The following is a 5,499-nucleotide window of genomic DNA, read 5'->3' as shown; positions in this document are numbered from 1 at the left end:
CCTCGCCAGAAAAAGGGAAAGATGGTTGCTTATAAATGCCAAAACCTTCCCAGGAGAAGAATGTACCTCACAACATAGACTGGTAGCTAGTGACTTCAGGATCAGGGCTAAGAAGATGCCCAGAAGATGACCAGCATGGAGGAGAAGGGTCTGGAAGCTTAAAGATCCTGCGAATGGACACAGATTTAGAGACATATTACTCGAAGCCTTTGACGAAATAAAAAGGGGATATAGCTTCACACGATGTAGAAGACAGCTGGAGGTTTTTACGGGACAACCTGCTGAAGGCCACTGACCAGATCTGTGGATGGTACAAATGGAAGAATGGTGGTAGCAGGGAATTGTACCAGAATGCCAGAAGGGAAGCTAGGAGACAGGTTTATTTAGCCAGAGGGGAAGCAGATAAGAAAAAAATTGCCAATGTTCTGCACTGTGAGGACCAAAGACTTGAGGTTTTTCGTGTTGCAAGACAGTGTGTGAGAGAGAATCGTGACGTCATAGGAGAGAAATATGTCCGCATAGCTGATGGTTCACTTGCACTAAACGAGGTTGCAAAGAAAGAGGTTTGGAGACGCCACTATGAAAGGTTGCTCAATAAAGAAAATGAATGGGAGAAAGAGAGTCTGCCGGATGTCGATCCAACAGTGGGACCAGCTATCCGAGTTGACAGTACCATGGTAGATAAAGCAATTAAGAGCATGAAGACAGGGAAAGCCCCCGGCCCATCAAGAATCACTGCAGAGATGCTCAAAATTTCTGGCAGCGTCGGTTATAGCCTAGTCACCCGAATAGTTAACCAGGTGATTACAAAAGTAAAGGTGACGCTTTAGATACAAATAATTACCGATGTAACAAGTTGTTGGATGAAGTAATGAAAGTTACGGAGAGGGTCATAGTCCAACTAATTAAGGAGAGAGTCAGTTTAGATGAGATGCAGTTAGGGTTCATTCCAGGGAAAAGCACCACTGATGCTATATTTCTGGTAAGACAGCTGCAGGAAAAATACCTAGCCAAAGATAAACTTCTGTACCTGGCTTTCGCTGACATGGAGAAAGCCTTTGACAGGATCCCCCATTTCCTTATCTGGTGGTCAATGAGGAAAATAGGTATATATGAATGGTTTGTGAGAGCTGTGCACATGTACAGAGACGCTGTCAGTAAGGTGAGCGTTGGCAACGAGTACAGGGAAGAATTCCGGGTAGATGTAGGGGTCCACCAAGGTTCTGTCCTCAGCCCCCTCCTATTTATCATAGTCCTCCAGGCAATAGCACAGGAATTCAAGACAGGATGCCCCTGGGAGCTTCTCTATTCTGATGACCTTGCTCTAATTGCTGAGTCACTATCAGAACTAGAGGAGAAGTTTCCGGTGTGGAAACAAGAATTAGAATCGAAGGGCCTTAGAGTCAACCTAGCTAAAACCAAAGTCGTAATAAGTAGGAAGGCAGCCAAACCACAAATCCCTTCGTGTAGATGGCCCTGCTCGATCTGTAGAAAAGGTGTGGGTATAAACGCTATTACATGTACCCAGTGTAAGCTACGGATACATAATAGGTGCAGCAATATCGAAGGAAGGCTAACTAGGAACATAGTTTTTGTATGTAGCAGATGTTCAGGAGCAATAAACACTGAAAATATGCAGACAACTTCCTCCACATTCCAGTGAGAAAAACTAGAAGTAGTTGATAGCTTCTATTACCTAGGTAACCAAGTCAGTAGTGGGGGAGGGTGTGCTTAAAGTGTAGCTGCTAGAATAAGAATAGCCTGGACAAAGTTCAGAGAGCTCTTACCTCTGCTGATGTCAAAGTGCCTCTCGCTCAGAGTAAAAAGTAGACTGTATGAAGTATGTGTATGAACAGCCAAGCTACTTGGCAGTAAAACATGGGCCATGGCTACTGAGGACATGCGTCAGCTTGCAAGGAATGAAGCCAATATGTTCTGTTGGATGTGTAATGTCAGTGTGCTTACTCGACAGAGTGTAAGTGCCTTAAGAGAAAAGTTGAACCTAAGAAGCATCAGATGTGGTGTGCAAGAGAGACGACTGTGCTAGTATGGTCATGTGGTGAGAATGGATGAGGATAGCTGTGTGAAAAAGTGCCACAACCTTGTGGTTGAGAGAACCTGTGGAAGAGGTAGACTCTGGAAGACCTGGGATGAGGTGGCAAAGCACGACCTTCGAACATTAGGCCTCACCGAAGCAATGACTAGTGACCAAGACCTTTGGAAATATACTGTGCATGAGAAGACCCAGCAAACTAAGTGAGACCATAACCTGTGGCCTCTGTCAGGGGTGTAACCAGCCCACTTATGCATACCTTTCCTTCATTGGACACTAAACTCTGCTTGCAAAGACCTGCTGAGGCAAGTGAAATTGAAATCAAATCAAATTCGCAAATTCGATGACTGGCACCTGTGCTAGTGGAGCGCTAAGGGCACCATCCGAGCGTAATAGCTGCCAGAGCAGCTGACTGGCTTCCGTGCCTGTGACACATAAAAAGTACCATTCACACGTGATCGTTACCAGCATTGCCTTACTGGCACTTGTGCCGGTGGCATGTGAAAAAACATTCGAGTGAGGTCGTTGCCAGTGCTGCTGGACTGGCTCCTGTGCAGGTGGCACGTAAAATGCACCATTTGAGCATGGCTGTTGCCAATACCACCTGACTGTCCCTCATGCCGGTGGCACATAAAAGCACTCACTACACTCTTGGAGTGGTTGGAGTTAGGAAGGGCATCCAGCTGTAGAAACTCTGCCAGATCAGATTAGAGCCTGGTGCAGCCATCTAGTTCACCAGTCCTTAGACAAATCGTCCAACCCATGCTAGCATAGAAAGCAGATGTTAAACGATAATGATGATGATGTGATAGAATTTATTGCCCCTCATAGTGGTTAATTTTGTATTTTCATTTATTATTATTATTATTATTATTATTATTATTATTATTATTATTTATTATTATTGTTATTATTGTTATTATTATTATTATTATTATCATTATTATTATTATTATTATTATTATTATTATTATCATCATTATTATCATTATTATTATTATTGAGTGAGAGAGCAGTGCATGCCATCAAAGTGACATTAGGGTAAAATATATGAAGACCAGTATACCCATCATGACTACCCATCAGATAAGCGTACACCGGGCACTTGCATCACAGCTATATGTGCGTGACATAATGATCTCATGTCAAGATAAACAGTGGGGTCCACTTAGAATTTTCTTCAGGTCGAGTAGCCCATCCCACTCAAAAGGTCCCTGAGTGAGAGTTGTTTAAGGGATGTTGAACAAAACACCCATGTTTCTAGAGGTGAATTATCTAAACCCCAAAGAATTCCTCTCAACACATGGCTATGACACTCCCCCCACTACTTCTGCTTGTGATCAGAGATGCACATATCATCAACCACTAAGAGACATGCTCAACAGGTTAGGGTCGAACAACTGACAAACAGATCTGTGGTATGGAGCAGAATATTTGCTGTAGCCCATTTTCCATACCAAGACAAAACAATGTACATGATAACACTTCCAATCAGTTAAGATCAGAAGCCATGAGAGCCACTGCCTGGTACTGCATCAGGGCATTTATTATTATTGTCGTTGTTGTATTATGAATTCAGAATTGATTTCCTGATTGAAGAATAAATTGAATTTAGAATAACAAATTTCTATAGAACATGTTTTGCTTTTTTCTTCCAATAATACGGAGAAGACTGCGCTGGTATGGTCATGTGATACATATGGACTAGGACAACTGTGTAAAAAAAGTCCTGGTCTCTAACTGTGGAGGGAACCTGTGGACGAAGAAGAGCCAAGAAGATATGGGTTGAGGTGGTGAAGTATGATCTTCAGATATTAAATCATATGGGGGTGATTACAAGTGACCAAAAACTGTGGTGATTTACTGTACTTGAGAAGACATGTCAAGCTAAGAGAAATTGTAGCTGTGGCCAGTACTAGTGATACATAAAAGGCACCCATGCCGGTGATACATGAAAAGTGGCTGTGCCAGTACCACGTGAAAGATACACAGTACACTCTGTAAAGTAGTTGGCATTAGGAAATGCATCCAGCTGTAGAAACCAAGCCAAAGCAGACTGGAGTCTGATGCAGCTCTCCAGCTTACCAGCACCAGTCAAACACTCATGCAGCTGGCATGGAAAACAGATGCTAAATGATGATGATAAATGTGTATATACATATATATATACCTGCAAAAGGAAGCACCACTGGAAGATCATTTGGTTTTGCCCCACCCTTGTCTCTCAATGTTAAAACTTGTGTGGGAAGGATTTTACTTAGGTTAGTGGACAAGCACTTTATGCAGTCACATGGGTACAGACGTTTGTTTAATAGGCACAACCTAAGGGTCGCCATTAGTTGCATGCCCAACATTAAAAAAATTTTAGTGAGCATCCCTAAAACATGAGCAGAAGACAGATGCTTGCGCAGGGAGTACAATGACTGCCCAGTGAGTGGCCAATGCAAGGCTGAGGGAGTCGTATATGAGGTTGTGGTAGAAAATTTCCCTAACAATCAGAACAATAACAACAGCAGCTCATTCAGCAACAATGTTGACAAAAATGGTAGGGGCAGTAGCAGTAACACATTGAACGACAGAAACACCAACATTACGGCTGGAGAGGACTGCTATGCCAGAGACGACTACTATGCCAGCAACAGCAACAATGGAATTACTGGACTCATGCCCTGTAATAACAGCAGCAACAGCAGCCAACAACACAAGCAATAACAACAGTAACAATATCAGACCCAGGGCCAATGAAAGAAACACCAGGGGTGATGACACAATCAACACACAAGTTCAGAGATACATCAGTTCGGCCAGAACTAACTTTAAGTAATACCTGTACAACCATAGGTCTTCTTTGGGGATTCCAGAAAGGCGTTATGTTACATTCCTAACTAGCCATGTGTGGGGCCTTAAGGATGAAGGGGCTCCATGCGCAAACGTTTTTAAATCTTCAGTTTTAAAAGAGGTTATATGCCCACAGCCATTCGAGTCTAACAAGCTCTCTATAGGGATGCAAAACCATGACTCTATGACTGGTCATATAATTTATGAATAGGAAACCATTGGTCACTCTATGACTGGCTATATAATTGATTTCCTATAAATAATGTGAAAAAGTGCCACACCTTAGCAGTTGAGGGAACCTGCGGAAGAGGTAGGCCCAGGAAGACCTGGGATGAGGTGGTGAGCCACGACCTTCGAACATTGGGCCTCACCGAGGCGATGATTTCTTACCGAGACCTTTGGAAATATGCTGTGCGTGAGAAGACCCGGCAAGCCAAGTGAGACCTAAATCTATGGCCTCAGCCAGTCCACTTATGCGTACCTTCCTTCACTGGACACCAAACTCCACTTGCGAAGACCTGTTGAGGCAAGTGAAATCGAAATCGAGTTAAATTGGACACTAAACTCCACTTGCGAAGACCTGTTGAGGCAAGTGAAATCGAAATCGA

Source organism: Octopus bimaculoides, chromosome 8 (assembly GCF_001194135.2).
Source record: "Octopus bimaculoides isolate UCB-OBI-ISO-001 chromosome 8, ASM119413v2, whole genome shotgun sequence".
Taxonomy (NCBI): domain Eukaryota; kingdom Metazoa; phylum Mollusca; class Cephalopoda; order Octopoda; family Octopodidae; genus Octopus; species Octopus bimaculoides.
Note: the sequence above shows the minus strand (reverse complement) of the source record.